At 38.9% G+C, this 16,938-nt stretch overlaps 1 protein-coding gene across 3 annotated transcripts in view; it reads left to right on the top strand.

The window, feature by feature from the left end:
* The window catches only part of GABRB1 (gamma-aminobutyric acid type A receptor subunit beta1), a 135,238-nt gene that overhangs the window by 86,783 nt on the left and 31,517 nt on the right, over positions 1-16,938 (top strand). The window lies entirely within an intron of this gene.

Here is a 16,938-nt window from a genome sequence, read left to right on the forward strand (position 1 = left end):
CTCGTACCCTCTCAGACAATTTTGAAACAGCAAAAAAGGGGCTAAACCCAGAGTGTAAATCGTTCCCTCTAAATTACATATTCCTTTTGCATCTTGATCTGCTGAGGGTAAGAGAGGAACTGCCTGTTTGCTTATCTCTGAAGTAAGCCATCTTGCTCTTTGAAAATCCAGAGTTCATGATAACCCACTGAGCAGTCATCAAGGCTGTAGATTATTACAGCACCTTTTCTTTAGGTTTACCTGAACACCGAGCCTTAGCAATAACATGTTATTTAGCTACTAAACATGAGAACAATAGCAAAACATTTATACAGGATGGAAAGTGGAAGGATGAGAATTTCAAAACAATACAGGTTGGCATGATGTCTTTCATACTTTCCTACACTTTCGTTAGCCATCTTGATGAAAGAATGCCCATGTAATTTATTATGGCTTCCATCATTAAAACATTTCAGGGAAGAACCTCTGAACTATGAAATCCAGAAGAAAGTACAAAACAGTAGTCAAGCAGCAGTGTCTTACTGTATTTCTCTCTTGTCCCAGAGAAAAAACAAGTAAAGTTACCCAACCACGTCTTGGGGCTCCAAGAAGCCATGCAACACAGCAAGGTTGTGACAAAACAACACAAAGTGAGAATTAAACACCATAAACAACCTGATTTTATCTGAAAATTCTCCTTAATGAGTCAGACAACTTGAGTGGAAAAGAAATTCATCTGTTTGTATAAGCTTCAATCTTAATTCAGTATTTTAACATCATGCTGAAGAGCATCTCTATCATCTAAGGAAATTTTTGCTTATTCTGTCCTTGCAAACACTGCATTAATAAAGGCACAGTAGCATTAAACAGAGTCTATCATACAGTGCTCTTAAAGCTGAAGATGGAAGAAACAGGCACAACAACAGATACGGACTGTGAGGAATTATATGTCAACTGTCTGTATAAATAAAATGCAGATGAGTTGCTAGGAGAGAACAAAAGCCTGCAGAGTCCAAGCTTGCAGAATACTAAAGCTTACTTGAGGCAGGAGGAAAAAGGTGACAAGGCAGCCTGATATAGGTCTACGCCAGAGCCTGAGCCAGGAAACTCTCAAAAGTACGTGAATATTTTCTGTCCTGATGCTTAAGGAGCTGAGGAAGACAAGTCTTGCCCTCATTCAGCTCACAGCTTTGGTTCGTAAAAAGTGCTCATTTTGTTTCTTTCATCAAGGCTTTGATTCTCTCTGCTGGAAGAGCCAATAGCTAATACATCCCCACATTCCCATCACATCCAGCTTCCTCACATTTCACAAGTGCACACGATCTTGCCGAAGGTATTTGCACCACCATTCAGAACATAGCTAACTTCCATGATTTTAGCAAAAAATCAAGTGTTCTCTAGCCAGCCTTCCTATGCGAGTACCCCAAAGGCAGCACTACAGTCAAAATGAATATGTAAAAAGGTACCATGAGATTCCATTCATACCTCTTCTTGCATTTTAGATACAAATTGGCACAGTTTTAATTACAACCTGCCAGCCCTATAAAATGCTAAGTATCAAAAAGTATGTCTATACTGCATAATGAGGCATGGAGTAGACAACCTGAACTTTTAAGTACTTATAGTTGGACCTTTTACTCTCCTACTTGAACAGGTCCACCTCTCTGGCTGCCCTGTGTTCCATCCATTTGAAAAGTGTTCTGTGCCAAGGAGAAATTAGAATAGCTGGTGGATTTTGAGTACTTAACTTGGATGGCGAGGCAATCTTTTTACAAAACTTTTAAAAGTAATGTCTGTGTTTTGGAATGAAAAAATAATTTTTTTTTTAAATTGGAAAAAAAGCAAACAGACAAAATAAGGTGTTCCAAGATATCATGGGGAAAGCATTTATACAAGTATATTATCTATAAGACATACACACTTCTTTAAGTTATGAAATATATATTTAATTTCTGAAATAACACTGTTTATAACAAGCCTGTGTGCTCTGTTTATGAGGGATGTTCAGTTTACAGAAGAGCAGTGACAGATGTTGTGCATTCAAGATGCTACACAACTACATATCAGTCTGCTGGATCACTGGTGCACACAGCATCCAGTGAATATGACAGATCACTAAGTATCATTGTTTAAAAGTAAAAAGAAATTACATTTTTAATATAAAGGAAGTCTAAAACCAAATAAAACGGAACAAAGATTCAACCTTGGAGCAAATTGTTCTCACCTCTATTACAATATAAAGTTAAACAAATAAATATATATATTCTGTTCTAAAACTGATTACAATTTTTGTACCTTTTTCTTCCCCATGAGACATTTTTGGTATACACAACTGCTACCCACCTCGTGAAACAACTACCGCTACTGGAAGACAAAACCAGTGAAAAATATCTCCCCTCCTCACCCCCCAACACATTCAAATACAAAATATCCACCCCCTACCAGTTCAAAGTTATCAATAAGAGTTAACAGATCTTTTAGGATAAAAATATCTCATTGGCACAAACCCAATCTTCTTTTCAAAGATGTGACCCACTCAGACAAAATCTGCATATGACTCATCCGTGTTGGCAGTCAGGAGAAACTAAATGCTCTAAGTATGACTAAGCTACTCACTCTCTGGGGCTTGTTAACCTGCTCCATCTAACGCAAGCCCAGCTGAAGAACTGGGTAAAAAGGACAAGCTCAGATAAAACATTCACACAGAGGAGCCCACGTATGTACACAAACAGTCTCTCCTAATCCACACTGTGCTGGTTTAAGAAGGTCTCTCCCAGTCTACTCCAAGTTACCCATCACCATTTCTCTGCTAGAGATTGCAGCTCTCTTATAGATGCTAACTAAGGTTGCTTTGGTGAACACTTCCTAATCTATTTCAGTCACTATGAGCTAGTTACCACCTTACCCAATTTAACTAGCAGTCAACAAAAACAGATTCACAAAGACTATTCAAGGTGTTTTCACATCAGTAGCTCTGCTGGTAGATAATAATGGATTTTAATTTCCAGGGAAGAGGGGATAAATTAGAAGATGGTAGCCTCTTCATCTAGTGCTGCTGCAGCTGGGAAAGGACATACGTCCGCTTACAAGGACAGAGAATTTTGTTTCACCTGGCAAGAGAAGTACTGACAGGAGATGTGCTTGTTGTCCAGAAAGGGGAAAAAATGTTAGGGAGAAGTGCCCTGTAAGCCACAGGACAATATTGTCCCAAAGGCAAAGGGGTACACACCAGCCATAAATCAATTCAGGCTGCAAATTAGAGGGCTAACTATCAGAAAAATCTGTTTTCCCAAAAACTTCCTATTTAAGAGTTTGCCCTACTACTCCTAAGTATTTTAAGACACATGTTGATCAGGTTATGAAAGAACTATCACGAGGAGGTACTTGCAATAGTACTAACAATGACCCAAAGATCCTTCCCTTCCCACTGTGTCCCAAATCTTGTTTTCTAATTAAAATGAATGGCAGGGTACAATTTTTATTCCTATGTTTAACTGACTCAGCAGCACAATTCACAAAGAAAAATAAGGCATAAGAACTACAAAAAAGCTGTACTGGAATAACGGAAACACCCTACTGTCCCAAGTTTATTTCAATGTTATAATTAATTTATGCTCATTCAAAAAGTTATGAGAATTTATAAGCTGTTGTAACTAGAAATCTCTTTGAAGTAATATATGCCTTAAACTGATTCACTGTCACAGAATCAGTCTTGGGCCACATGCAATGAAAAGATTCATTTCTTCTCCGATTTATCTTGTTTTCCAATTAAGATCTATTCACAGGGCATTATCATCAATCAGTTTTCTACACAAAAACCACGTCGGCATTCCTCCCGAGTCAGGGGTGTGCAAAAAGGCAATCTAATTTCTTTTTCCACACTTTACACTGCCAGTGGGGTCAATATTTTGGCAAAAGCAAAGATCCTCTCATTAAGGTCCTAGTGCAAGAGTTTCATTTTACTTTCAGTTCTCCAATGAAATTAGTCACCGCACATGGTAGATTAACTGCAGCAGCTCTCAGCTTCTTCAGATGCACTCGAGTTTCCTCACAACATATGTATCAAGACATAATTATGCTGCCAGCTTCACTGACTGGAATTATTAGTTTTCACATTCAGCTACCTATCTGGAGCAAATGAAGTGTGCTTACTGTCTGATCAGGATAGGAGAATGCAGGAAAACAGTGAATACCAAAAACCTGAGAAAAACCTTCAGAAATCAAATCACACTTTATATTAAGAATTGCTTGAGTGGTCTGTAAAGACTTGATAATTTAAGATCTTCTAACTAAGTGGTAAAAGCATATTTTAATGAGTATTAGGTCTTACAGTCAGTTACAAACATAAAGCAGTACAGTGCCATACTGTAAGAAGCCATTTACTGCTGCTGTTGCAATCTTTCCTAGGTGATACATATCGTTAATAGATTTCATAGGTGAGCTCATTATGAAGAAGTGTGGCCATAAAGCTAAGCACAGATCCAAGCGGAAGCCTCTTTTCCTTTGCATCAGGGTTCCTCCTGCCTCTTACCATTCCTTCTTTTCTCCACAGGACCCCTACAGAAAATGCTACCTTCCCTCTCTGTTGCACTCTCCTAGGAGCAGGGATTTAGTTTCAAACAATGTAGGACTATGAAGTCCTAAAAATCTCAAGTCAAATTTCTCTGCAATTGATTAGTTACTAACTTCCTCTTCCTTATAGCTAAAAAAGAAGCAAGACTCATCTAACATCAGCAAAAAGCCTAGCATTTCACATCTTAAACAGATGCTTAGCCTGGTCAGGCATCTGTTTCCACAAAAAACACAGAAGTTTAGCACTTACTTGTATTTTCTACCATTTTTTTCCAAGGCAGCTCCCCAGTCAGTTCACAGTTCCAGAAGAAGCTAGAGGTTGAGCCAGACACAACCAACAAAAAGAGGCAGGTATCTCCCCAGATGCTTCCAATTACTCCCTCAGAGCCCTGCCCTTTCTGCTAGCCCACACAGGTGTTGCAAACCAACAGTAAGGGCTGACAACCTGTGTTTTTAGTAACTCGTAACAGAGAGTCAGAGGACACACCACGTTCAAAATCATTCTGTCTCTTGATTTGTGTTTCACAAAATCAAGAAAGGATTAAGCTTCTCAACTATGAAAGAGTTTCCACGCCACCCATGAAAGCTTAGAACACCTCATTTCTCTTCATTTAAAATCACTAGATCTCTGTGTCTCTCAGCCAAGTTTGTTTAGTACTGAAGCCACTGTTTTGGCCCATTTTTCCAGTGCATAGGTAAAGCTACAACCACTGGAAAAGGAGCAGACTCCCCCATCTTGGAAAATCCAGCAGGCCAGGCATCAGAAGAAGGCAAGAAATATGAAAGCAAAAAATTGTTTTGATCCTTGCTTCTGCACATTTCCTCCCCTGACTGCAGGTCTCTGTTTGAGATGTGTTGATATGGGTAATGTTGACATGTAGAAGGTACATGAGAAGTCACAGTTCCTGAAGAGTCACACAGAACCTACAGGGAAATGACAGCACTCTCCTCCAGCCTCACCCCTGCTTCCAAAATCCAGGAAGATCTTCCTTGGTTACGAGGAAGTTAGATAGCGATGGGTCAATATGAAGTGTGTCTGATCCCAGAAACAATCTGGTTTTTACCAGTCATTTTGACCAAGCACATCCTGAAACCTTCCAATTACAAACCAAGCTGGGTGTGAAAGATGTCTAGATTCCTCTTGTGCCAAAGAAGGGGAGACATCTGAACATGTGCATGTCTGTCTGTCATGCACACACAATACATATCTTGGGCTCTGGTTTGGTTTTATTTGGGAATAAACAACAACAAAACAAACAACCCAAAAGACGAAGGTACCACATGACACTAACATCACTGCTGCCATCTAGGAGACCTGTGTTCCCTCCTGAGCAGGATATTTCAATCTGTGGATATTATCTGCCTCTAGGAATTTCAGTAGTAACATCACTCTTCTTGCAAACTTTTAGAAGGTTTGTATAGAGTTACAGATTTACAGATTACAGATCTAGCTGTTCTAAAGTTACAGATTTAGCACCTTTTTTTTTTTATTAAAACCAGACTGAAAGCCAGTTATCTGACTTTACTTCCCTCTTGGACCTTCCTTTATGCTAAGCACTCCCCATCTAGCTCACTCTCTTTTTCTTTTTGGCTTGCAACATACTTGCGCTGTCAAACTAAATTACTTTTTGCAGTAAATTTCAGCTCCAACTCTCAGGCACTTTTTATTGAAGTATCTTGTTTGCCCTGGTATAGTTATAGTTCTCTTGGGATTTATATTATAAAATTTATTTTCATGGGTTTATAGCTGTGCAGTAAAAATTCTCATTGCACTGAAATTTGGCTTACAAGCATGAAAGAAAGAGAGCTTTTTGCTAATATTTAAACAGTTACATTGTGACATTTTAGTGATTTTTTTTTTATATTTCTAGATCTTTACAAGCAAGTCATTCATCTTCACACTACTCTGAATTATTTCTGATACACTGTATTGAACAGAAAAAGATCTTACATTATCTATAAAAAGTACATTTTAGAAGTTTCTAACTCAGTCAAAGCAAAATATTTTCTTACAGACCTTTTCTCCCGCTACCTCTCTCCCTCCACTCCTCCACATCAGAGCTCTCCCTTCCCCACTGCCTCCTACTCCCTCCCTGGAGCTTCAGGCTCTCCTCCTGGGGAAGGCAGAAGCCAGCAACCCCATTTTGGGTAATCTCCTCACCCCATCCCTGCTTTGTGATAGTACTATGTAACTGTTCTCTGAAGCAGAATTCTGGCAGCTAAAAATCAGACTATTCAGCAAGGGTTTGTTTCTTTAAGCAAAACAACGATGATTAATTTACTGACAATTACTTCGAGTGCCAAGGTAAATCTCCCAAGACAACTAAAATGCGATATACCCTTCCCCAAAATATTTTAATGCCTAGAGCACCCAAGTCGAAGATTATCTAACCTTTGAGACACTTCTACTTGGCACTGACTGTAAAGTCAATGTTCTATGTGAACAAAATATAAAAAAGTGGGCTAGAATGCATACATAGTATAGTGTAAGAAATCCTGACTTCTTCCCAGGAATCAGACACCTTGAAAGGGTTGAACACTTCCTCATGTGGATGTTGTTGTGTTAGGTTATGCTTTATAGCGTTAGGCACTTTGCAGGTCTCTACATTCAAAGATCTGGTTCATTGTGAGGATGAGTTCAGGGGTGAATATCTGTTGAGCTAGTGTTTATAACATACTTGGCTTTATTTTACTGACTCCAAAACTTACCTTCAAATCAACCAGCTGCTAGCCCAAATCAAATTTTAAAATATGCTGAGTATGACAATGTAATGCTAGATTTCAATGGTGATCACTGAATAAACCCAAAGAGAACATGATGCAGGCAGTGAAGGAGTGTAATGAATGCTTCCCATCAGGTTCTCACCTCAACACCTGACATGCCATAGCCTGGCCCACCCGCACACTTGTTACTAACAAGCAGCTCTCCCTCTAGATTTACAGAGCTTAATAAGAGATCTGTTTTTAAGGAGGAATGGTAGTTGAGGCTCATGTTGGCTCGTGTTGAACTTCAGTTGAGGTTCACGAGCTGAGGAGGAGGAGGTCAGCAGCAGGGCCAGCTAAAGGAGATCCTGTCTCCAGGAGGCAGCTGCTTGCTGGCCCCCACTCCCTGCAGCACACCAGCCCTTCGACTCTGCAGCACGACTGCTCAGAGACGTGCTGTGAACAGGAGACTTCTTTGGGGCTAGAAATAACATTTCCTTGTGGAAAAGTGGGTATCTAGCCCTGAATATATCAGTGTTTCAGGTAGCACCACTGTCCCACAGATACCTCTGCTAACACAGTAGCGGAGCCAGCATGAGGCAACCCAGTGCTCAAGGTGACATTGATGGTGAAGTATCCAGGCCACCTGCTTGTCACAGGCAGTTCTACTGTCCTGTAGATCACAGCACCGTGATCGCAAGGCACTACAGCTGCAAGCCCTCATCAGAAAACCCATAAGCTTCGAAGTGCTTCAAGAAATTTCTGAACCCGGGATCCTTAAAGGAAGACCAGCAGTGACCTTTTCCAGCAAACAGTCCTTCATCATTAAAAAAAAAAAAAAAAAAGCAAAGAAAGTAAATACAACCTGTAAGAGGGAAAAAAAAGAATAAACAGCAGATGGATAACAGGTTTCAAATTCACAGTCAGTTCGGTCTAGCAAAAGAGTATTTACACTTGAATAGATGGTAGCACAAAGCTGATTCCCATACCGTAGTCTTTAATAGTTTGCTCACCCTGAATGGCTGGAGTTGCCAGAGATAAAGATACAGCCCTGCAGCTCCTCTGCTTTGTAGCGTGCATTAGTTATTTACACCTGCTCCAACTCAGCCCAAAATGCCAGTGGCTCAGTCTGACACCATCACAGGCTTGCTTACAGAGGCATAAACGAATCTACAATACGCAAGTCCAAGAGCTCTCCTTTTTAATTTTGCACATCTTGCCACTGTGTATATCTAAAAAAGAATGAAGGAGTTGTGAATTTTTTCAGGTATTTTATGACAATATCCACATCTCATCTCTCTGTCTACATGATCTCATGATTCAGGCTTTTAAATATATATATATATATATAAAAATATATATTAAAATATATTTATACAAAAATATATTTAAATAAATAGAAATATATATTAAAATATATATTAAATATATAAAATATATAAAAATATAAATATATATTTTAAAATATATCAAAATATATAAATATATTAAAATATATAAAATAAAAATATATACAATTTCATAAATATATATCTTTTAAATATATATTAAATATATATTATATATAGGAAATATATATATTAAAAATATTTAATATATATATATATATATATAAATATATATATATACACACTAAAGTTGTTACCGTGCACTGCACCCACTTCTACTTGCCTTAGCCTGTGGGTGCCACAATCTCTACTGACAAAATTTCAGGTCACACGAGTAACTGAGCAGGACCTCTCATATAACTAGAGCTCTAAAGACCAAGCAGTGCCATCACTACTGCACAGGTGCAAGAGATTACATCAAATATTTGGGAATAGAAAATATTTCCTGGGCATACAGGAGTGAAATATCATGGATACATGATATTCCTCTTTTTTAATCAATCTTGCTTTGTACTATTGTAATTCCTGTAGAAGACAGGACTATTTCCACCCATCTTCTAGAGTGTATTAAATCCCATGAAGGAAGTTAGACCTTGCTTCCCGGAGAAGCACTACCCCAAACTCATTCATTGTACATGCAGACTATCCATATAAACGTGCTGGGCAAGTTGAACTCAGAAAGGAAGGATTTGGGGAATGAAAGATAGCCTGGGATGGACTACAAAGTGGTGAGGGGTAGGCCTCCACTTAAGTTGTTAACTTGGTCAAAGATAAGAACATTAGAAAATATGAAAAAAGGTCAGACCAAAGGTCCATCTAGCCCATTATCTTGTCCCCAGCACTGAGTAAGGGCGGAAGAGCTTAAGATGATTTCTAATTTCTTGCTTTACCTTCCCCTCACCACCAAGCTACCAGGTATTCTTAGAGAGAACTCGTGATTTTTATTAAGTGAAAAAGAGACTATTTACTGCATAGCTGTGTAGGCACAAAAACAATGTAATAAACTAGTGCCTGGGTTATGTTAAAGAATATTAATTGAAGCAAACTGAAACGACCACAACAGCAATACTAGGCACATGCTCACTGCAAGCCAACATCTCCTGCATCACACCTGGTAACTGTTTGGACATGTAAAGACACACTCACAAACTATTCTTGCTCTCTTAGATGGATGTCACGCTGTGCATTAAATCAGTGGCTTGCCCCTGCCTAAGACACATTGAATGTGTCCCTACAGAATTAGGGTCTACTGCTGAGACGGACAGAAAACATTATTTAAGAATTGCTTTGTGACTCTTCCAGGACTTCTGTCGGAGACAAAGCTCAAGAAGCTTACCAGTAATGAGTGGACCTTGGCAATTCGCTGGTGCCTAACACTGACAATGGAATAACTTGACAAATAACTTGACATTATGTGCCAGCACTGCCTTCATCAGCTTTCACCAGTCCAGGATCATTCCTAAATTTAATTCTCTCTTCAGAGATGGTGCCATTTAACCATCTTTGGGGCCCAGCAGTGAGCCCAACCGATGATCTGATGCATGTTAAACCAACCTAACAAGTACAATAATCAGCTCAGGCAAATTCTGCCTTATTTTGGTGGGCAGCTGTTATACTGATATGCCCGAGGGAAAAAAGGAATGGGACCAGCAGTGTCCCAGGGGAGCTACAGGACAGCACAGCAGTCCAAGCAGGCAGCTCAGTAACTTCTGCGGAGAAGAACATACCTTAATGGAAAGAATAGTAGGGATATACCCTACCCTAGTAGGGTAATGTTTTTATTAAGGTTTTTTTTTTAACATTCTTATTTCAAGCCAATGCACTTGATTGATTTGACACCCTGTAGATTAACTTTCCATGCCTGTCTTTTGCTTTGAAACAGACATTTGTATTTATACCTCAGAGAAAACCAAATATTCCTCCTCTACATTTGACAAGTATATTCACTCTCAGGAATGTTACAGAGGGATAGACAGTGAGCTCAGGGTGACTCCTCCAGGTCTCAGCATGAATCCCAGTCCATGACTATACTACAGCACTAGCCAGTGGTACTATTATAGTTAATTCTTCTTCTGATTTTTTCAGTAGGTTTTTTTTTCCTGACCGCTGCAGCTCTTTTCATCTTAAAAACAATGTTTCAGCCCTTAAAATGCATTGCAGAATTTGGCCACGTGTCCTTTTCTGGTTGCAGTTATACTAGCTCAAGATATTATTGCCCCAGTTGCTCATCACCTTGATACCTGAGGTTACCAACCTTACGGCTGAGCTGCTTGCATTTCATTCAAGACTCAATGTGGGCAAGCAAAGGGGGAGATTGGGAGGAAAGGAACATGGTGGCAGGGGAGGAGGAGGCAATAGCATCGCAGGCCAGTGGGAGCCGTAGCCAGAACATGTAGTCTATCCCTGAGATGCCTTTCCATGCCACCACTGTCCACAAGCGGTGGAAGAGATGACTTCTGGAGACACGCTTGGTTATTATTGACCTAATGTTTATGTACCTCCAGTGTGCTAAATGGACATCCTTCTGCTTAATCCAAAATATAAATACCATCTTTATTTACACACATACGTATACAGACACATACACGCATATATAAATATACACCTTTTTCAGAAAGGCACACCACAGGATTTCCACATTTAAAATCCATTTTCACTTCTTTGTGAATTTTAATCCATTTTTTGATTTTTTTTCTCAATGAAAAACAAATATGAAGGAGAGGCAAATCAAGCAAACACTTACCAGTTCAGGGTATCAATAAAACACAGTAGAAAGCCCATAGTCTGACTCTTCTCATGCTAGACCCTGTTCTCAGCTGCTTACAGCTTTAACTCTTTGAGCTGTGTATTTCTCTGTACATGTCTTCTTCAAGATGCTTTTTATTTTTTCCTGTTTATGCAACTCTACTCTTTCTCTGAGCAAGATTAAAAGGAAATGTGTGTTGCACTTGTTAACCTAAATCCATACAAAAACTTTCCTTATAAACTTGAGTGTTATCTCAAAATATGTAGTCTACAGCAGTGACCTAGCAGTTGACAGCTTGTCTCCCTAGAGTCAAAGATATATTTTCTACTGATTTGGAGGGTGGAAGGAAAAACAAATTAACCAAATTATAATTATCAAAAAAATTGGTTTCCACATGCTAATGTAGTCATATCTGAAACTACATATCTATATCTTTTACTGCATCTGGCTCAGGACCCAATATTCGAATTTTCTCTTAACTTCTAATGAGATCTGTGAAAGCATTATTATTTAGGCACCTATTGGCCCTTCCCAATCTTCCTAACACATGTAACTTCTTTTTTAATAGAATTTGACCAAACAAGCATTACGCAGACTGTTAAACACAGATTTCCCAAGTACACACTACATTATATAAAATACATGATACCAACACAAATAATGCTAATGCTCAAATGTACCTCCTGTAAGTAGACTCTTCCAGCACTAGAAGTTGGGCATGTTTGCAGTTCAGTGCTGATGTTTTCTCCCGGGGTCAAGGACTCAGCCACTCAGGGTTTGCTTGGAAATTTACGGTGTCAGCAGGCATGACAACTGTAAACCTTGTACATGTACCATGGACAGAGAAAAAAAATTGCAGGTTAAAGGTATAGTTTTTCTGCCTTCCTCTATTCCTTCAATAAATCTGCCTACAAGACATCCCATTAAATCTTAAACATCAAGAGTCTTCCTGGTTCCAAAAAAATTAGGACAATTACACCACAGGTATGGGACTGGCTTCCGATGTCAAACAGTTGCTATGGGATTAAGTTCCCCGATACCACTGAAGTTAAATTAATACTGATTTAATAAAAGCAATGTTTTACCTGGGATATGAAAGTCTACTTCCAGTGTGTACTAGAGCCCCAGCTCTGCAGTGGTTAAGAGAAGCATGGTTATTTTTTATTTGATTTCAAGATTTTATTTTGCTTTTAAGGAAAAATATAGTCCACCCCAGTTCATATTTTCATCTACATTTATAATTTATGTTCTGTTGACTGAGAGAAAAAGAACAAACATATTAAAATTTGATACCTGTCCTCCAAACGGAGGAAACATTTCACGACAGGATTTGCATTGTTTATCTCTGATCATCTCCACATTTAGTTGTCATTGCTGTCTTAAATATTGCTTCTATTTTTTCCTCAAGAATTGAGGAACAGCTTTTTGACAGCATTTTGATGAAATGCTCTAAGTACTGAACCATAACTCCACTTCCCGTGCTCATTCTGAACTTACTTTAACTGCTCACTGATGACTTAACCCAAAATATTACCTTTACCATTTGTTCCTGCAAGACCTGCTGCCCTGCAGGGAAACCTCTCACAGTATTAGTTAAGGAAGTCAGTTCTGGAAATACTGGACATCAATGTTTTCTTTCATATCATTTTATTTTTGGCAAAAAATAACTTGATTATATGGCAAAAATATGGTATTCAGAGAGTCAGACATCAAAATAAAAACTAAGCAGTGGGTCAGATAACTTGAACCCCAAGCCACAATTAAAAAAAAAAAAATAGGTAATTTTGCTCTTTTGCAAATGTTATTTATCTGGCCTGTTAGCAATTCAGACTTCACTCCGTCCCAGAATGTCTGAGTACTGACATGAATGAAATTAAGTAGCATAATGACATATCTCCACCTAACTGCTTGTCTTCTTTGCATAATCCCATTTTTATCATTAGTATTCAAAAGAATCTAAAGAATGTAAGGATAGTAGGGCAAAAGACACTGTACAAACAACACCGGAAAAATACATACCTGAAAACATATTTTAAAAATGGAAAGCCTAGAAGTAACATATCCTACTCTGAGACATAAATAGCTCTGCTTCAAGGGTGGGATTAGTCCTCCACTTAAACTTTTACAGAGCCTCATGATATTCCGCCACTGCCACAAACTGCTTGTGCCCAGGGATTTTCAGGACTAATCCTCTTGAACACAGATTTATTGCAGCTTTGCCCTATCTTCAGATTACTGCATCCCCCTTCCTGCCATTACATCCTTGTATTCTGCATTTGAATGTCTTCATTTTTAAGCTTGTGGTGCATGTTACTCTCTCCATCAGTTACTCTCTCCAATGAGAGAGCACAGCCAGTAACAGGTTTGAGATTTTACTCTGTTTATAATAAAAGATTTGATTTTTTTTTAATCGAGACAGCAATTACTGTGATTGCATATGGGTCTAATTTATCTCCTTAAACAAATTTTGTGGTTATCCAGAGCATAATGCCATTAAAAATTTTACACAGCTGAGATCTATTATGAGGGAGAAAGAAATGCTTGAAAGGCAGATTTATGAACTATAGGTACTGGATGTTGCTGGATCCTGAAGCACTCCTACTGCAGCTCCAAGTAGCTATTTTCAAGGAAGCCTAAGATTTCCAAAAAAGTTTAAGCACGTCCAGCTTTAGGAGACATGGCGCTGTGTTGGCAGGTTGGTGCCCCCCTCCCCGGCAGGGAGGAGCTCCAGCAGGTACTGCCTGCCTTTCCCATCTGCACAGGCATCCAGTTCAGGTTCAGCTGGCTCTGACAAATCGTTGGGCAGATACTGCTCATCATCCCCCCTGCCCAAGGGCGCTGTACCACTTCCAAAGCTGCAGGGCTATAGGTGAAGCGGGATCCTTTCTCCTGCTGCTGGAAGCCAGGAGCTTCAAGCTTCTTGGCAGCCACTCTCCACTACCTGCTTGACAATAGTCTCCAGTTGTCCTTCCCATCTTGTGTTGTGTGGCTCTCATCTCTGCAAGCTTCAGCAAAAACCCTGTTGCTCCCCTCTTCCCTGGAAGCAACTGCTTGCTATTTCACCGGAGAGCCGCAGTAGCATTCAGCACTGCTGCTAAGGGGTTAAAAGAGTCACGAGGGGGAGAGCTGCTCCCCACCACCACCTTTGACTGCTCAGGGAGACTTTCCCCAAAGTACAGAGACTGACATATACACACTGCACTGCCTTACAGCCACTATAAGGAATGCAAAACAGAGCTGAGGGAAGCAGAGAACATAAAGTGCTTCTGTTTTACCTTTCCTTGTAGCACAAAGACAAGGAGTGATTTAACAGCGATGAAGGATGAGAAATTACTGATAGACAGGCCAGGCAGATTTGGATTACTTACTGCTGCTAGACACCAATACTAAGAGTTTATTATCTTTCTTCTGCATAATCCAAGTATTTACTTCCAGACTCCACATGCAATTAGCAGTGCAGTGTCTTAGTAACACATCCGTTTATTTTTGTCCTTGGATTATAGTGGTGATCAGACCCATCAAACCAATCAGTGTGCCAAAAACTGTGCACAAATGGTGAGAAGACAATACATTTGAGCAAAGACTTATCAGAATTACAATGTCAAGAAAAAAAATAATTATGTGGAATATTTAAAACTCAGGTATACAACAATTGCATTGCTTACTACTGCACAATGAATTTGCAGTGATGTTATTAAGAATAACAAATTGCTACTACTTACATACCTGATGTAGGATATGCAAAACTGCAAAAGTCAGTAGTATAGGTACGCTGGCTGTTAGGAAATATCTGGCCACTGTAACTCTGTGGTCTAGGAAACGCTATGACAAGTTCTACTTCTGTACACATTTAAATAAATCTGGTTGATACAGGTGAACTAAATTACCATAAAGGCTGATTTATTAATTGGGAACAAAACATTACCCTATGAAAGCTTCATTAAAAAGCATTTAACTGTGACTAATGTTAGTATATCGTTAGGTATGATCTTAAACATTATTAAGTAGGAGTCTGACAAATGATTACTGCATGTCTTCTCAATGCCTCTCAGTGACGTATATTTGGTATATGGCTAAACTAAATGAGGACTTACCTTTGCTGAAGTCCTCAACCTTTTCTACAACAAATGCAAAACCCACTAAGACACATGCAATTCAATTTAATGTGACAAAAATCAGCCTCAGGAAAAGCATAAATATACCATTTCCATTTCTACACAGTATTGTAGAGTAGTTTTGTGGACTGGTTCCGTAACAGCGTGGTCCTTATACACAGGTAGACAGATGGATTTTGTAGACTTAGGATAATTTGAAGCATGTCACAGTAATGAAGCATGTGCCTTTTTTTTTCTTTTAATTCTGTCAGTTCTGTGACAGCAAGAATTATCACCCCAATACAGCATGTAAGTGTGCTTGATTTTCAGCACATCAAAAGTAAAATCTCCAGATGTATTCCTGTGGCATTAATTAACATGGAACTGGAACAACAGGACCAAATCCAGATCAAGAAAAGAGGTTATCTGCCTTTCTCAGGTAGGAATTGTTGGAGAGAGGGAGAGAGAGAGAGGCCAATGAAATTACAAGCCAAGGTTGCCTATTCACAACTGCAGAAGTTTTATAAGAATTTAAGAATCCATCTATCACGAAAAAGGCAAATGCAGGTGCTAACTCACTTTTGTGAGTTTGAGTGTCTCTCATAGTTGAGACCACTATGAGTGTCTTTCTTAAAGGGAGGATCACTTAACCTTCCTCCCAAGTGTCACAGGCTTATCAGCAAGCATTTGCTTAGATGCCCTGTGATTTACCGTCTTACAAAAGGAGAGGAACTGCCTTGCAAACAGGCTTAGGCTATGGAGAATACCTTCAGGGACCGAATGTCAACTCACATGCCCTCTAGAAGGAGTAAGGATCTGGAAGATCCAGCCTACGTCGTAGCTACTCTCAATGTTCATTAAGTAACCACCAGACAATGTTACATTTCACAAGTTTTTGATTGCATCATGCCATTTTTAAGAGACGATGCTCAATTATCATAGCTAATGAGAAACTCATTATCCATAAAAATAATCCATAAAAAAACATTAAAATAATGAATCAGATATTACCAATATTTCCACAGCATGGATGAAAATGCACATACATATCAGACAAAATTAAAACAGCAGTAGGTGACACCAAAATTTAAAAAGAAAGCTATTAGCAGTATGAGTTACATGTAAAACAATTTGCAAAATAATTTGAAGTAGTCTGAATTGAGAACACTGAAAATAAGATGACCAAGTAGAAATCTCATTAAATGTTCTTCAAAACACTGTACACTTTTGCACCTAATGTTTTCAGTCAAAATCCTGCTCTATAATATTCAGCATATGCTCTGATGCTTTATACTGTAACCAGTATATTGTGCTGTATAAATTATTCAGTCATGCTTTACAAGCTATGTAAAGCCTGTATGCCAGGAATCTGTGTGCATAACCATTCTGTATTTAAACAAGCAGAAAAGCCACTATAGAAAATCTTGCCTTCTCAAACAAGTAAAATGTGGTTCCA

Source organism: Mycteria americana, chromosome 4, assembly GCF_035582795.1.
Source record: "Mycteria americana isolate JAX WOST 10 ecotype Jacksonville Zoo and Gardens chromosome 4, USCA_MyAme_1.0, whole genome shotgun sequence".
NCBI lineage: Eukaryota > Metazoa > Chordata > Aves > Ciconiiformes > Ciconiidae > Mycteria > Mycteria americana.